The 18,614-nt window shown below is 46.3% G+C and overlaps 1 pseudogene; it reads right to left on the bottom strand.

Moving 5' to 3' along the window:
- Positions 1 to 1,633: 1,633 nt before the first annotated feature.
- LOC119251726 (E3 ubiquitin-protein ligase TRIM38-like) lies at positions 1,634 to 10,877 on the bottom strand (annotated as a pseudogene).
- Between the last annotated feature and the right edge of the window lie 7,737 nt (positions 10,878 to 18,614).

Below are 18,614 nucleotides of genomic sequence, written 5' to 3'. Positions count from 1 at the left end.
TAAACGGAAGCAATTACTGGCCCAAATGACAACATTGATGAGGCGTGAAAACTTCACATGAAATGAAATGGCCAGACACCCAGCGTGAGACCAGGCCCCTGGCAGCTCAGAGATCTGACCCAGTGACGAGGGAGAGCACAAGGGATGACCCTGCTGTTCTCTCGCTTCCCCGCAGGTCAGGCTGATCTTCTGTGCTGTCTGCACAGTGGCTGTGTCCAGCAGTCATGGCACATTCACTGAGTGTCCACTGAGAACTCAGCGCTGGTCCAGGTAAAGGGAAACAGCAAATGACAAAACAGACCAAGTCCTGTCCTAATAGGACTGACGTTATATTTCTATGATGGGCAACAAAAGAGATTCTTTTAAATTGACTCCAGGGGTGGAGGGAGGAACAAAGGAGAAGAATGATTAACCTGGAAATAAGGCCGAAGAGTACCAGAGAAGGAGGCCCTTGGGAAGGTGAAGATGTGGGAGCCAGTGTTCATGTTGTAAAAGGACACAAGCCCAGCCTCACAGTCCAGAAAAACTCCCACCAGCAGGGGCTGCTCCCTCAATGGAAGGGAAGTTAGGGGAGAGGTAAGGGCCATGTAGCCATTCTCCTGGCAGAGTCTGATGGATGAAATACACTGCAGAGGGGAGCTGCGTGCAGCAGCAGGAGAGGTCTGTCGTGCCGTGTGGGACCCTCCCCAGCGGCCGGGGATCTAACAGGCGCTGCAGAAGCTGTGGGCAGCCTCGCAGCCCACTCTCAACCACTGCGCTGCCAGGGGAGGCCCTCTCCTTTATCTATGAACTGAGGTTGTTAGAAACCAGACTCCTTTAGTTAACAAAATGGTTGGAAATTATGTAGATGTCTTCTCACCTTTAGTAAGAAAAAACAGTTATGAACTTTCTGCGCATATAAGTTCCATGTACAAATCTAGGCCAGAAACTTCCGATAAGTGACCAGTCAGTCACTCAAGGAAATCTGATGCTGGTCTCCAGGGCCCGTCCTCAGTTTGACTCTAATCTGTATCATAAATATCCCTTTCACTAAACTTAAATTTGCTTCACAGTGATAATTACTTCAGTTACATTAACAACGACGCTATTAGAATTATAGCCATTTTGGATTTTTTTTAAAAGATTTATTTATTTATGCATACAAGAGCTGGAGCACAGGCCAGAGGTGTGGGGGATGAGAGGATTCACCAGAGACAGAGTGGGGAACAGAACAGGGAGATTGACTGAAATACACTCCTGAGGGGAGCAGCAGGCGAGACAGTAGAGGTCTGCTGCTTCGTGTGGGTTGCTCCCTGGCCTGGGATGGAATTCGAGCTACAGTGACTGCAGATAGCTTCATAGGTTATGTCTTAACTCCTTGCACCACCAGGAAGGCCCCATTTTGGATTTCTTAGGTGGCTGACAGACATCTGCAGCATCCCGTCATCCCCACATGTGAGTGAAATGGTTTCAAACTGGGAGAATGCAGGCCTCTAGATTACTGTCACCCTGCTTTTACACCAACAAGTCTTGTAAACCCAAATCTGAACCCACTGAGGAGGGATGGAGAGGACAATTTATAATCATGACTATCATCTGCCGTGTTTTAGAGTCTATACGTGCATCAGTCAATGCAGATTTATTAAAACTCCGTTGTGTGCTCAGTACTATTACAGGTGAAGGGAACGAGCAGTGAAGTAAACATCTGATTACTGCCTTCACGGGATTTTATATTACCTGTGATGTTTAAACAAAAAGACTTGGCTCCTGTACTTACTTATTTCTCTGCAGGAGGCAGGAACAAAGGTGAACTATGATAAACCTGGAAAAAGGGCCAGATAGTATCACAGAGGACGAATTTCTCAAAGGTGAAGATGTGGGAGCCAGTTGTCACATTATAAAAGTGTACAAGTCCGGCCTCACAGTCTAGAAAAAGTCCCACGACCGTGGGCTTCTCCCTCAGACAAAGGGAAGTTGGGGGAGAGGTAAGAGCTTCATAGCAGTTCCTGTTGCTGAGTCTGATGGCCCAGAATCCAGACTGAGGCATCAGTGTCACGTCAGCGTTCTTGGGTACATTTCCCAGGCAAACTCCTATATCCCACTGCATTCCGTCTCCCACGTCCACTTCAAAGTAACATCTCCCTGAGGTGAAGCCCTCACAGGCCAGGACACAGGGTAACACACTAAATCTCCTAGAATCGGGATGCTTCTTCTGGGGGCTGCCACGGGTCACCTGTCTCCGATCCTCAGACAGAATTAGTTCAGGATGAGGTGTATCGGGATTCAGAGTCACACTGACTGAAAAAAGAAAAGACATTTTGGTGGTGAAGAGAATATACTTTACTTGAAGTAAAACCAGTCTGTGCTCAAATGCAAACTTTGTCTTACTAGTTCTGTGAATCAGTTTTGAGAAGGTGAAAACTAAAGCAGAAATCGTCCTATCTGTCATAAAGAATGGTGGGAAGAATTGATTGGCTAATATATACTTAGTTCTTGGTGAAATTTGTGATATATGTAAGCGATCAATAAGTGGTAGTAGTGACATCAACCCCATCACAACCACCACCCTTACCAGCATCATCGCCATCTTAGTCACTCAGAGACGGCAAGGACCAGAACTGCCCAGAGTGGACAAGGTGACTTTCCTCTCCCAGAGGGACTCTCCCAAGTAGGACCACTAAGTACCATGGAATACTGGGGCACAAAGATCCCTTCCCATCTCTACGAAACAATCACCAACTCTCAGGATCAACAAGAGAACAACAGAGCTCATAGCATAGCTTGGTATTACAGCCCCAGTATGTTACCCAGGCCTCAGGACACATTTTAGTCCAATGGCTTGTAAGGATAAGCTTTTCTTTCATGCTTCAGATAATGATCCACAGGCGTGAGTATAAGGTGGTACACTAAGACACAATAATGATCTGAAGAGTCAAGTAAAACAGAAAAATAATACTATAAATTTAAGTGTGATTCTGGCCAGAATACAATTTAAAAAAGACAAAGTGGTAATGGAATGCTCTACCGAAAAGCCAGCCTCCGCAGAGATACTCGTTAAACACTGGTTGCTTGGATGGTGGTGATAAGAGAAATCAAGTATAGAAACATCTGCTGTGCTGACACCTTTGTTTTCAGTGGAGGTCTCTCCCCACCTTCCCTACCTGCTCTATTCACTAAAGCAGACCCCTGTGGACACATCAGCCAGGATCCCTCTATTCTGACCTGTGTTTGCTTTAGCCAATGGGAAGCACTAGAGGAGACCCAGGCAAACAGAAGCAGAGACAAGAGATAAGATTAATTGTACCCCACTGGCTGTGACTTGGGTGGGGGCCTCCATTCCTCTGCCTCTGGACACTCTCTGCTATCCCTGCCCCCCCTTCTCCCAGCACTTGAGCCCAGGACAGAGGATGGCTCCCTACCTACTCCTAGTCCTGGGGCCTTCACTTGTCCTTATTTGCTATCCTAACACACATCTTTGAAATAACTCCTTTAGTCAACTCTCTTTAGTCAGCCCATATTTCATCCTGATTCATAGAAGTTTGCTATTTCAATTCACGTTATCTGAACAATACAGGAAAACCCAAGTGGACAGATTAAAATATTCTGAGGTTGGAAAGCGAAATATACTGAAAGAGAAGATATCAACTGGATTCTTAATACTCCGCCCACATTTATTTGTAAGCAGCACTAGTAATAAACAGACATAGGAAGGTTACACAATGTTATGTTATACAATGATATCACACTCTATTAAGTGAGGGTAGAAAAGAATCACCTTAGAAGTATGCAGGTCACTAGGAAAAAACACAAGTCCAAACACAAGTACTGGTAATGTCATCTCAAAACAAACAATGCAAAAAATCATCAAACTGCAAGGTGAAATATGAAGCTCTATAACCATCATGAAACATTTTAACATGCTTCTCTTCATAATGGATAGATCAGGGAGGCATAAAAGTAATTGAAGATGGGAAAAGCTTAAACACTTTAAAGAGGGCCTCCCTGTTGGCCTTGGGGTTAGTCTCAGTGCTGTCACCCCTACAGCCTGAGTTTGATCCCTGGCCACGGAGCTAACCCACATGTGGCTCAGCAGACCTCTCCTGTCTTGCCTGCTGCTCCCCTTAGCACTGTTTGTCACTCAATCTGCCTGTTCTGCTCCTCACTGTCTCTGGTGAATCCCCTCACCCTGTGCGCCTTTGGTCTATATCCCAGTTCTTCTACGCACAAATAAATAAAACAGAAAAAAAAAAAAGCTCTTTTAAGAAGACCAATCTAACATTTCAGATGTGGTCTCATTTTGCAGTCAGATGAATTATTAAAAGAGTTTAGTATTTAGAGGTATTCCAATTTTATAATTGTGGATAAGGGATTACAGATATGACAAGTACTGAAGAAGAGAGCCAAGAGCCAGCAGGCAGCTCATGCTTCGGTGTTGGTAAAACTGGTTTTCATTCCAATTCTGACATTCATGGGGGCATCAAGATCAGGCCCTAAAACCATACACACCCTGTTCTCAATAATCACCTTTCTTGCATTGCGCTGAGGTTAACAGTTAAAAACTCTTGGAAACACTTCCTACATGTCAATGCTTTCAATTTTCATGACAATCCATCAAAGTGGGAACTGTTAGTATTTTCATTTTTTTGCATAGGGTAGAATGAAAAATGATTTTCCTTCGATGACACAGCTAATAAATGGAAACAGGCATTTGAGGCGTCTGCAGCATCATTAAGTCCTGTGTAAGGCCTGGAGCGTCCTGGTACGGAGGAGGTGACAGCTCCATTGAAACAACTAAATCACCTCTCTGGTTGTGAATCTGTCCATGAACAATGGGTCAACTTGGTTACCTCTTAATGTCCCTGCCATCTTTAGCACTGAAGAAATTCTTGACTTTCCATACCTTGGTAGTGCCTCAATATTTTCCTCATGTCAAAGTAAAGCTCAGAAACATTGCAGACAGCAGGAAGTTTCAAAGAGACAGGCTTTGGTACTTTCAGCTTCACTGCGGAACTCCTAGAAGAAGCAGAGACCAAGGACACTTTTAGTGGGAAATTCTATTCAGCTCTATACACCCAGCCCACTTTCCCACTGTATTCATTCAGCACTTACCTGCTTAAGGTGTCTTTTAAACCCTGCAGAGACAAAGGTGAGAGGTGAGTGCCAGACACTCATATTTCATGGTGTCTATTATGTGGGGCTATAAAGAAGTAAAGAGTGACCCCAGCCTGAGATACCCAGGCACTCCCAGGAGGATGAGCCCACCCCAGTCTCCTAGGACATCAGCTGCCAGCGTGTTGAAGTCTGTTGTCTTCTGTGTAGAGGCTGGAGGGAGCTGTAGTGTCTGACATTACCCTCCAGACAGCAGAGGCCTCTCTGCGCATACAGATGTGTACTAAAAGAAATCTTCCTTTAACTTCCCAACACCTGTGTGCTCTTTTGAATGAGGCAGAAGGGCTGTGCCAGATGCCCCATGCTTCCTCACCCTGTCCCTGGTAACATCCCAGCAACAGATCCCTGTTCTATGTCCTCCCGGGCACAGCTCACCTGTAGCAAGTTCTGGGCTGAGCCCTGGCATTTCTCCTCCAGTTGCAGGATGTGGTTCTTGAGTTCCTGGCTCTGCTCTTTCAGACAGTTATTATTCTTCCACAGTTTGTCCAGAGTCTGTTCTTTCTCCTTCTCCAGTCTTCATAGATGGTACATCTTCTCCTCTGACAGGAAGTTGATGAGATTCTCAAAGTCAGACTGGATTTTCTGTTTTTGAAGCTCTATGTTCTCCTAAAATACAGAAAGTGTGTTCAGAAGGGGAAAACAAACCAAATGTTTATGTATGGATGAGTCAAAAATGTGATATCACAGTTTGAAATCTGTTGGCCTTGGGAAGGAGAAACTCCATATATGTTCAAGGATGAATCCTTGAAGACATGGTAAGTGAAGCAAGTCAGACACACATTGCAATGTTATTCTAACATGAGGTACCTAATCAAATTCAGGCATAGAAAGTAGAGTGATGGTTATCAGGAGTGGTTTTTCTTAAAGATTTATTTTTATTTATTTAGTATTCAAAAACTGAGATGGAGGGTGGAAGTGTGGGGGTGAGAAGATTCACCAGAGACAGAGTGGGGAGCAGAACAGGCAGATCTACTTAAATACCCTACTAAGGGGGGTAGCGGGAAAGACAGGAGAGGTCTGCTGTGCCCTATGTGGGCTAGCTCCCTGGCTGGGGATTGAACTCATGCTGCTGTGGCTGGAGACAGCTTTATAGTGCTGAGACTTTAACCCCTTAACCACCAGGGAGGCCCCTGTTACCAGGAGTTTTGAAGAGAGAGCAATGGGTATTGCTTAATGGGTGCAGAGATCCAGGTGGGAACAATGAAAAAGTTCTGCAGATAGAGTGAAAATGGTTGCACAATAGTGTAAAAGCACTGATGAACCTACACTCACAAAGTGTTAAAGCAGCATTTTTATTTTCTATTTCTTTAAAGATTGATTTATTTATGCATATAGGAACTGGAGTACAGGCCAGAGGTATGAGAGGATTCACCAGAGGAGAGGCAGAGTGGGGAACAGAACAGGTGGATCTACTGAAATACACTGCTAAGGGGAGCAGCAGGAGAGTCAGGAAAGGTCTGCTGCACCATGTGGGTGGCTCCCTGGCCGAGGATCAAACTTGTGCTGCAGTGGCTGTGAGTAGTTTCATAGGTTGCGTCTTAACCCCCTGTGCCACCAGGGAGGCCCCAATGTTACGTTTATTTTAACGCACCCACACACACCAGGAAACATGCTCAGTTGCTGTGATATTATTATCCCCTACATCATTTGAATGTCCACTTCCCCGCTGTATGTCAAGCCTGAGAGCAGGCACCGAAGTGTGGGAGAGGTTTACTCAACTGTCTATGGTGATCTAATTGATTTCCTTCTTCCTTAGTCAAGTTGCAGGAGAACGTGGGGCAGGAAGCTAAATCATACACACACATGGAAATAGGCCAAGGTCAAATAATTGATCATTTATAGAGATAAAACCAAGGGTTTAAGGGGATGTTAGAAGGTAAATGTGAATCTTCAAACAGAGGCTTGTAATAAATATAACCAATCCTGAATTTAAGATGTCCAGGCTGGTAGAAGAGTCTATGATTCTCAGCCTCAGCAGGGGTACAATTTAGCTGACAGGTTTTGATCATAGATTCCAGAAATAATTATCCACCAAGAGAGGATTCACTATCATCGTTATGGCTAAGACTGACAGAAACCAAATGACCCACCCTGAAGGACTCAGTTTTCATTTGGGAGATATAGAATTGCAGTTTCCATGGGTGCTTTCTCTATTCATACCTTGTTTGACCATGATATTGTGCGAAACCCCAAGTCTGTAGTGCAAGTGCATTCTATTTTTGTTTTTAAGATTTATTTATTTATTTATACAAGCACTGGGTACAGTCAGAAGTGCGGGAGAGTGAGAGGATTCACCAGAGCCAGAGTGGGGAGCAGAACAGGCAGATGTACTGAAATACATACTGAGGGTACATACATACATACTGAGGGTAGCAGCGGGAAGCAGGAGAGGTCTGCACGCCAGGTGGGATCCTCACCAGCGGCCATGTGGGACCCTTGCCAGCGGCAGGGGATCAAACCAGCACTGAGCAGGCTGCAGCAGCTTCCCAGCCCAGCGCTCTACCGCCGCGCCACCAGGGGAGGCCCTCAAGTGCATTCTTACAGCAGTTCTGAGCCTCCTCATGAGCTCTGCAAGTTTGAGTAATAAAATCGCACCTGCAGTGATTCTATTTTCAGCCTCCCAAAGGTGGTTTCTAAACCTGGCAGCTTAAGTTCAGAAACTATAGTATGATAAATTTGCCTATGCCAGCAGGTGGAGGCCTTCAAAGGTTAAGTTGTTAAAAATAGAAATCCAGTCAAGTTCTGGGTTCCAGGTAAGCAGACATACCAACTCTCGTCTCCTGACAGAGGCACAGGACAACTAGGCAACTATTATTGAAAGGTTGAAGAAAATGGAGATAAATTCTCATGGGTATAGAGAACTAGTAGTATTAAAACTAAAAAAAAATGGATTCTTCTGGAGTTTGATCTGTGCTCTGGTGGACAGAGAATGAACTATCTAATACTTTCCCAGTTACCTCCTCTCTTTAAATTCAAGGAAGGAAAATAACTTGGGGTCAATAAACTCAAATTCTTACCTCCCATTTGGTTATTTGGTCTCTCGTGAACAACTTTGCACTCTTACATGTATCTTTCTGTGCTTTCAGTTTTGTCACAACTTCCTGGAGCTTCTCCTGAAGGAAAAAGGGCTGAGTTACGACTAGTCAATTTCACAAACCTTCACTTGGCACCTACAGGGTGCAACTGCCAATAAATAATTAACATTGAATATATTTTCAGGCCTTAACAAAGGACAAAATTATGAGGGCTGTAACATAACCGATCCTCTAGGTGACACGAGGCGTTTCTAGGATTGTAACATCTTTCTGTGCTGTAGAAGTGGAGGCTTAGGAAGGGAGCAGTAACCTGCCCAAGGGGCCATCACTGAAAGGTGACTGAGATGTAATTCCCAGCTCATCCGCTGACCCAGAGCCTGAAATACAACCACCACTACAACCTTCCAGGGTCATGTTGCATATAGAACAGGATTATAATAACCTAACAGTATGTTTTATAAAATAATGTGTTGGACCAGTAATAAACACTACAGAGTGTATGATAAACGTGGGATATTTTACATCTTATGGTGAGTCAGGAAGGAGAGCCTAGGATGGCAGCTGAAGTTACAGAACCAGGTCATGGAGGGACAGCCCTGTATCACCTGAAGAACAGTGTCATGACAGCAACTTACAGTATTTAGTGTCCACATTCAGCTGTAGGGTTACTTTTCAAACACTTTCTCACATGTTCAAGAGAAGCAATCTGAAGCTTACTAAACTGCTAGTCGTGGTCCACAGTAAAGAATTATTCCTGCTCTCTGCAAACTCTTAAATATGCTCATAACAACACAGTGCTCTCAAGAAAGTGTGAGGAATCTAGCTAACAAAAGACTGATTTGCTCTTGCTATAAGCCCAGTGCTATTCTCAACTCTACATCAAGAATGTACTTACAGCTTATGACAACCTCCGCTGTGTGTGTGTGTGGGCTGGGAGGGGACAATGCAATCTCCACTGACAGATGGGGAAACCAAGTCACGAAGGTAATAACTAAGTTGCTCACAGATCCCATCTAGTAGGAACTGAAACTCTTGCTAGATTTTGACCTCCACAATCTGACTCCTGAGGTACATCCATCAGCTTGGGTTGCTTTATTTTTTACTATTTAGTGGGAAAGTTATGGGATCTGCTCCTTTACAGTGATGAGCTGCTCATGGGGTTATAGGAGGAGGTGAGTGCTCTGATGGTGCTCAGGGCTGACAAGCCCTGACACAAGATCCTGAACCTTCACACAAGACACAGGCACCTCAAGGATGAGGGGACACAGAGCCCGACTGGTGATGTTTCCTTCAAACGTCAACAAGGGCAGAGGAGGAATGAATCCCACTTCTTCATTCCTGCACAGCAAAGGGCAGCCTTAATCAGAGCTACTGAGTGAGAAACTTAGGAGGTGACTGAACCTCTCTCAATGCTTCATCACACACCAATTATTTTGAAAACCTTTAACTGTCCTTCTTAACCCTTGCTAAAGCCTGTTTCCATCCCCTTTTCTTGGAGGACTAACTTTGATTTTACTCCTTGATGTTTATTTTTGCACGCAGAATGTTCTTTTATATGTCAGCCTGATCTTTCCCTCCACAAATGAATCTCAACTGTGGACCAGTAGACTCTGAGTGACACTCAGGTTCTTTCCTTGACTTCCTTTCTCATGCCCTCAACTGCCGATCCCAGCACACACCGCCTGACAAGGTACTAGAATGTCAGGCAAACTGCTGTGACAGGTGGTCCACCTGAGTGGAATCCCGTTTTCTCTCCACACAAGGTTATTTATATTTTCCTGTCAGGACTCACTTCTGGGCAGTCTCCCCCTATACCCATTCAGGCCCTTTGGTGCCCCTCCTCACCACCCACACCAAGGGACATGAGGCAGCCTGTGTTCCTTTTCTCACTCCTTGTAGACTGGAGACTATCTAACAGTTAGTGATTCGGACCTATGGGATCAGATGATTTCCTGTACTCTTGCATGTTGTGGTGTCTCCAATTATATATTCGAGGTGAGTCCATGAACGAGGCAGGTTGGCAAAGAGCACAATGTATTGTCCAGGAGAAGTTCATTACAGGAAGTTCTTACAGGAATGGGTTCTGACCAACCTTGAAGTTTGGCATAAATAACCAGGACCTGACTCACTGGGGTCATAATAAGCTACTATTCAGAAAATAACGTGATGATAAAAACTCTTTAGGGTCACAATCTTGGTATTCGGACTAACTAATTTCATAAAAATGTGCAACATAAGAGGAAGCACTTGCTGAAAGGTTTGGCCACTCACTCACCTTGTAGCCTAAACACACGTCCTCCGCTAGAGCCGTGCGGTGTCCTCTGTGCTGGGAGAAGCGCTCACAGCGCCAGCAGATGAGCTGCTCGTCATCCTCACAGAAAAGGTGGAGCCGCTCCCCGTGTTCCTCACACAGCCTCTCACGCTCCAGCTCCTTGATGCGCTCAATGAGTTTTTCCAACGGCTTGTTGGGTCGGAGACTCTCCCTTTGAATTGATGTTCCACACAAGGAACACAAGGAATGCATCGTCCCAAATAACCCAAGACCGAGTCTCTGACCAATGTAGCTGCTTATGCACCCACGGCAGAAGCTGTGCCCACAGTTGACGCTCACGGGCTCCTTCATCAGCTGCTGGCAGATGGAGCACGTGGCTTCCTCCCTCATCTTCCTGATCCCTGGGACTGAGGCCATGATTCTTCTTGAAATTACCTATAGGCAGAGATGGATCAGACAGGATTTTCCAAGTGAAGAATTAAGCTTCACATGAGCCTCTGTGCCTGCCCAGGTGTTGAAGGCTCTCTGGAGACACCACCTCATGTGGTAGAATAAGTTGAACCCAGTCACATTTGCCCCATTCAGTTTAGATTAAAATTCAATAATAACATTTAAATTCAATGTTTGAGTCCTACCAGCCATTATTCAATGCTTCATACCTGCCAATAGTCCCACCATATCCAAGTGAATAACATTCCCTCATGGCAGAAAGTGTTCTTTGATCAGGTAGTAGGAGAGATAGAGAAGCAGACAGGTTTGCTAGCAAGAATTGTAGGAGAGAAGAGAAGTCAGGGAGGGAGAGTGATAGTCTCTCTGTGTCAAATGAACTTCAGAGGAGTCAGCCCCTTGTCCTGCCAGCAACAGAGGTAAATGGTTTGGGGGCAGAGTGCATGGTGTCAGTGACACTTGACTCTCCTCACACCCCCACATCTGGTCCTCAAGACTCACTAAAACTCTCAGAGAAAAAGGGCTCCAGGTTAATCCAGTTTATGTGGAGACCATACTCCAACGGGAGAGCTGCAGAAGGTGGCAAGAGAAGGAGTTGGTGCTGGGAGCAGAGGCCCTGGGCACAAGGGAGGTGACTGTCTCCCTCCAGGGGAGGACAGATCTCCCAGGACAAGGTCAGGGTGCCTGAGGCAGAGGGAATTTGCAGAATCAGAATGTGGGGAGGCAGGAAGCAGAGGGCAAGGCCTGTCCACTGTGGGGTCCTTGTCCTGGACCCTCCAGTGTCCACCAGTGAGGACTGAGAGCTGGAGACAGAGGAGCAGGGACCAGAGAAGAGGGTCTGCCCTTCCCCACAGCAGCAGCTGCTCAGGCTCCCAGCCCTATTGCCCTCCCTTTGCTGGGAGTGTGTGGGGAGGAGCTGAGGGAGGTAGTGAGAGACCTTTCCTCTGCACTCACAGAGCCTGGACTAAAAGCAGATCCAACACAAGGAACTGGATAGATTATTTCCCCTATTTTCCGGACTACCCTCAGAGCCAGAGCAGGTCTCTGCAGACTGCTCTCCCACGGAGGGGATTTCTCCCAGGGGCTGCACCAGCCTTCCTTATGCCTGGGGTTGTGCTCCTGGGAATGCCCTTCCTCTGAACCCCAAGTTTCTGCTCTTGCTGACTTCACACCCTCATTTGAGATGTGGCACTGTGCCTGGGAAAGAGAAAGCAGAGGGAGAGAGCTGGAAAGCAATGTCCTGACCATTGTCAGGTTCCAGTGAGCTCCTTATTGCCAGGGACCACACCCACGCGGGAACATACACCCCTGTGCACACACACACCCCTACAGACAGGCAGATAAGGAACTCACATTCCACCCCAGAGCAAACCTTGGCCTGGACTTCTTCAATCCTCCCTTCCTCACAGAGCAGTCAGCAACAAAATCGCTGCTAGTCCCCCTGCAGCTCCACTTCTGGGCTCCTGCATGTGGTTTCCTTTCCCTTGTGTCAACTCAGAAAGTAACTGCCTGGGGGCGGGGCCAGATAGATTTGGGAGAAGTCCTGAAACTGGCATCACCAGCCAGGTTCATTGTTATTCAGGAGGGGGAAAGGAATCTGGAGTCCTAGGTAGATCTGACAGGCCTTTAATGCTTAAGGAGGGGAGCAGATGAGAAGGCAGGGAGGCTGCAAGCCTGGGTGCTGGGAGGCAGGCAGCATAGTCCCTTGCCATCTTGATAGCCTAGGATGGAAGAGGCATTTCTGATAATCGCACAATAGGTATTTGTAAAAGAAAGTACTTCTGCAGAGGCTGAGGGGCTGATAGGGTGAAGCGGAGCCAGGCAGTGACTGGGGTTCTAGAGCCCCTGGCTGGATCCTGGGACAGGTGTTTTGCTTGGTGCTGATCTGAATGCCCTAGGGGCTCTGTCAAGGTGGCTGACCTGCAGAAGAGCTGAGGAACAACCCAGACAAGGGTGACCAGCTGCTCAGGCTCAGAAGCTGCTGGTTCCAATGGTGGCCCAGCTTCTCAGTCTCTGAGAATCTCTCAGTCTCTGCATTCTCCTGGGTGCTCCCTAGTCTCTGCCATTTCACATCTGAAGATTCATATTATCCTGGCATAGCCTGCAGGCAGGCCCCACACAGGGACTGGCTACACCAGCTCCTGAGGCATATAGCTCACAGACAGAGGGAGAATGTGTCCCTGGGTCCCTGATCCCAAAATAACTCCTTGCATCTCCCTCTACCAGATCACTGTCCTGAATGCAACTCTGCCCCCAGGCACAGCTCCTCCTGGGCTGTCTTGTCAAAGGACCAGGAAAGGCGATCCCCACAGGGGATCAACCATCCCCACAGCAGCAGCCAGACAAAGACAAGCTCATGACAGGGTCTGTCCTGTGACCACTGCCCCCCTGGCACCTGCTGTGTAAGGGAGGGGATTATGCAGAGCTCAGGGCTGAGAGGGTTGGTGAGCCTTCAGAAACAAGTCCCGAAAGTAGGGAGAGCCCACTGCTTCAGGTGATGTGTGCGATGTGCTGAGACAGCTCAGGGGATGCCAGAAAGAGCCCCTCCCTCAGTGCTTCCCCTTTGTGTATGAGGAGTGTAGGATGGAGAATTCAAAGAACCAGAGTGGACAGATCACTGGAGTCCCCAAAATGAACCAAAAATCTAAATGATTAAAACCTTTTGGAAGAAAAGAGAAGGAAAAACTCTTGTTCCCTTAGTTTCCCAGTGGTTATCTGGATGACACCCAAAACACAAGTAATAAAAGTGCAATATAACAAGGATACTGAGGTGAGCTTCATAGGACTCCATCAAGAATGTAAACAGACAACTCAGAGAATGACAGAAAGTTTCTAAAATTATTAGGCTGATAAGGGACATACCTAGAACTGTAATTAGCATACAGAAGTTATTACAAACCAAAATACAAATAACCCAGCTAAAATGGGCAATGTAAGTGAATAGAAATTATTCCAAAATGACACACAATTAGCCATGAAGGTGTCACCATCACCACTCATTAGGAAAATGCAAAAGCCAGAAGAAAAGAAAACCTCAATGCGATAGCACTTAACATCATTAGCATAGTTACATTTAAAAATACCCACAATAAAATTGGAATGTTATACAGGCGTGTGAGCACATACAATGTTGTAGCTTCTTGGGAAAACAGACAGTTCCTTAAAAAGTTGAACAAGTTACCACTGGAAGTGGCAATTCTACCTCTAGGCACAAAGCTTCAAATTTGACCATCATCACACAAAATCTTGTACAACACTGTTCACAGTGGAATCATTTGAACTAGCCCCAAAGTGGAAATAACCAGCGTCCATCCTAAGCCCCCATATTATGTCTCTTTCCATAGACGTCATTCTAAAAGCTTGATCACTTAACTCAGTTTCTAGCACTTCGTCTCTCCTGGAGTGTGGGGGTGTTTGAGGTTGAAAGTTCCAAGGTTCTTCTCTCTTTACATTTGATGTGAGCAGCCTCCATCCTGAATATCTGAAAGCCCATCAAGTCACCTCATTAAAACAGAAAATCCTGCATCAGCAAGGAGAATCTAGGGATTCAGCAGCTGTGTCAGGAGCCATGGTCAAAGACTAAGTATTAAAATAGAAAAGCTGCTTCTAGGGCTCTCCTCACAAAGGAAATTAAAGATCTTTTTGGAGCTCTGTGCCAGTAATATCTTTAAAAAATGCATTCTAGTAAAATTAAGCACCTCTTTGATCTATGAAGGAATTCATGTGTTGGGCAACATCCCATGAACTGGCAGAGAGCGCCCCGCAACTGTACAAAATGGAAGCTGTGTAGACAGGAGGGGAGGAGATGAGGAAAGTGGCTTGTTTCTGGCAAGGTGATCTTTCCCAGGGCAGGGAGGTGTCGTCCAGGCAGTTCCCTGTTTTGGATATAACAGACTGACTGGGTCAGGTTAAGTTCCTGGAGAGACTAAAACTGCAGTAAACATACACACTAAGTCTTAGTTTGGTGACTTGTGGTGTTATGTGTGACTGAGGGTTACCCATTGGCCCCAACCTATTAGGACATGCATGCTCTAAACAGGGTGCATTTATATGTTGCACAAAAGCAAAGAACACTGGCAGTGTGGAAAATATTTACTAGAATGAATGTGCATAGAGAAAAAAGACAAGAAAGGATATTCTTAAGAGTATAACCCGTGTCTTCATGGGGTATACTGCCAAACAGGGTTGACCCAAAAGCCTGCTGCATGTTTCTTCTGTGGAGGAACCACAGGAAGGAGCTCGCAGTTCCCAGAGACCTGGGATAGAGAGGGGGGAGGAACATGGAAAATACAGCACATCAAGGTAACGACTGCCATTGTGTCTGCCAAGGAGGAGGCGCAGCCTCGCAGGAATCTGTCACCAGGTGTGTCTTCCAGGCACCTCCCCTCCAAGTCCATGGGGCAAGTTGAAGGGGAAGAAGAAAGAGGGAGAGGGGCCGCCTGCTTCTGTGTGATATAGACCCAGGGGGCCACTCAGCACCCCTCGTTCCCAGCAGTGCCTCTTGTTAGGAAGTCTGGTTCGGGGGCTACTGGGACTTGTCATCCAAGGGGGCTCATCTGAGCAGGGGCAGGGAGAAGAGAGCTTCCCCTGCACACACGGGCACTGTAACTTTAGCACAAAAGACTTTATAGTGCGCCTGTTGAACACTTAACATCACAGCACATTTACAACCTCTTTTCCCTAATCTCTCTTTTATTAGTTGACCATGTAAGGCCCTCCCTAAAGAGCCTATGATGAGTAAAGGAAAAGACTTTCTTGCCTCCGCTACACAGGAAACCCCAGTGTTGGTTGTTATTCCCAGAGGCCAAGTGTCTGGACCCACTTCTGGAGTCTCAGAGCACTAGAAAGTGAGAGACCCCACCTTCCCGCTCTGGATGCACTCAGACCGTCCCCGAGCTCATCTCCCCTCTAGGGTCCTGCAGACCTAACTTAGGGATGGTCTCCCTCCTCCGGGCAGGCCAAGTATAAAGTGCTCACAGGAAATGCTGTTCCCGTCAGCATTTAGATTCTGAATAACAACAAAGAAAATTGATAGTCCTTCAGATAAGGAAATTAAAAACTAGTAATTCTTTGCAAACTGTAATGAAAAATAGAGGGAAAACTAGAAATTGTTTTGCAATGTCTCATCAGCCATTAATTCCATTCCTGTACTTTTATTTCCTGTTCCTTAGTTTTCACTGATAGGAGTTTAACTTGGAATTTTAAAAACTTGTTGAGGGGCCTCCCCTGGTGGGGCAGGCAGTTCAGTGCAGTGCTGTGAAGCTGTTGGCAGCCTCTGCAGCACCGATTCAATTCCGGCCAGCCAGCAAGGGTCCCACATGGCGAGCAGATCTCTCCGTGGCGCCCGCTGCTCCCCTCAGCAGTGTATTTCGTCAGTCTGCCTGTTCTGTTCCCCGCTCCATCTCTGTTGAATCTTCTCACCCTCCCACGCCTCTGGCCTGTACCCCAGTTCTTGTATAAATGAATAAATAAATCTTGGAATTAACCACACCCAAAGGCCCATGTCTTGTTTTATGACTCGAGCTTTGTGCCTGAGCACTTCTCGCAACTGCCTGAGAACACAGCCTCAATATTACGCTTTAGCAACTGAGGTCCAGGTGAGTGGTGTAACTTGTTATCTTAGTAGTAAAATCAGAAATTGGATATAAGTCAGACTTTGTGTTGGAAGTTGGGAAAACTTATTTTAATCTCCACGTAGTACCTTCATCAGACCCAGCATGTGCATCTCACTAAAACAGGCACTCAGAATGTTAGCAACATGTAAAAACAGCCAACCCCACACATTTCCATCATGCTCAGAGAGCAGGTATGGGAGGGCAGAGACAATGGGGGAGGACAGCGGGAAGGAGCAGTCTGCAGCCTTGAGCCCCTGCCTGCGGCCTGGAGTAACGAGGCAACACCCGCTTCCAAGAATTGGACACATTGGCTCAGTTTCTTTGTCATAAGAAACTCAGGATAAACTCAAAGACTTTAGCATATTCCCTTAGCCACATGCTCACCAACACGCCACACATTTTCCTGAACAGTCATCTCTTTGTCTCTTTGTTCCTGGTGAAGGGACTTTCTAGGGTGAAGGACCTGCAGTGTTTTCTGCACGTCCCATTCTAGGGGCTGATAATTCCTTCCCACCTTGGAAGTCCCAGAAAACCAGTGCACAGACTCCTCTTCAGGTTGGTGATGCCTGGGGCCTGAGGGTCTAGTCTAGGCTAGAAATGGCGGATGAGAATCAGTTCTCCAGAATCTGAGGTGTGGAGCCTCTTGTGGGACAAAGAAGAGAGAGCGATGAACGACGGGATTGAGACTCTGACAGACCTGGCACCTGGGTGTGGGGAAAAGCTTCGAGGGGGAATGGGAGGCCCCATCTCACACTCCCAGGAGCTCTCATGGATCTTCTCAGAATCTGAACAAGAAAGTGCTCCCAAAGTCACCACCACCTGGAACAGTAAGCTAGTTAGGAAAGTACTGGGGTGTCAGAAAAGTCATGACACATTTTCTAGGGCCATCTGCTGCAAAAATGCATCATGACTTTTCCAACACTCAGTATCTCCTTAGGTTCTGTGACCTTTTCCTGAAAATGATGGAACTGGAAGAGGAAGTCAAAGGCACCTTTGATTAATAGCCAGTTAGTCAGAAGCACAGGTGACAATGTGGGCTTGTGACAGGTGTGAGGCCGGGGGTGGGGTTGGAGACTGTGTGGCACTGAGCCCATATCCTGGGGGTCGGGGGCTCTGTTGGAACTCCATTATATCAGATTTGAATTGGATTGTGAGACACTCAGGTCGGTGGAGAAAACTCACACATCAGGAGAGCAGAGTGAAGAGACGTGGTGTGAACGGGGTTGCAGCAGAGAGGAAGGAGAAGCAGGAAGTTTTCCTGGACACACGTGTACCCCTATTACTCACAGGAACTCAGAGACTAGGAACACAGGTGGTGTTTAGAACTGAAGCTCATGGAGAAGCTAACTAATGAGCAGTAGATTCTTAGAGAAGTGACAGGACAAAGAGAGATGAATTTCTAGATGGGGAGTTATGGGAAGGCAAAGATATGGGGCAAGTGATGGAAGACAAGGGCTAGTGTTACCTGCTCTTTATGTGTGTGCCTGTAGTGCTGCCTCAGGGTCTAGATGTGTCTCTAGGTATTCACTTCTATCCCTCCTCTTTGGCAAACAAGGGGAGGGCCAAGAGCTTCTCTTGTACATTTTTTGACACAACTGCCTTTGGCCCCAAATAATTTTTATGCCAAAGTGGGATGATAGGGCATGCTCCTTTCAGGATGAGATATTCAGTAACCTCTGTCCTCACATCCTCCCAAACACACAGCGCTGCTGCTCCACGAGCTGTGTGGAATAAACTGGTTGTTGTGAAGTGGGAACAGTATTTCTCCTTTCTTAGTTAACTGAGGTTGACAGGAACCAACCTCCTTCACTTCATACCATTGTTGGAAATTCAGTAGATGTCTTTTCTGCCTAGTAAGAAAAAAACAATATGTTCTCTTTCTGTGCATGTAATTTTCATGTATAAACCTGGGCCCAAAACTTCAGATGAGTGACCAGTCAGTCTCTCAAAGAAATCTGATGCTGGTCTCCTGAGCCCAGTCTTCAGTTTGACTAAATAATCTCTTCAATAAAATTTCTCTTCTACTAGAAGTAAATTTGCTTCATAATAATAATTCTCTCAGTTAATGTGCCCATCATGTCAGTGGTGAAAAGAAAT

The sequence above is a fragment of the Talpa occidentalis genome, unplaced genomic scaffold (assembly GCF_014898055.3).
Source record: "Talpa occidentalis isolate TD23 unplaced genomic scaffold, MPIMG_talOcc4v2.1 talOcc4.2, whole genome shotgun sequence".
NCBI lineage: Eukaryota > Metazoa > Chordata > Mammalia > Eulipotyphla > Talpidae > Talpa > Talpa occidentalis.
This window is presented reverse-complemented; position numbering and strand designations above follow the sequence as displayed.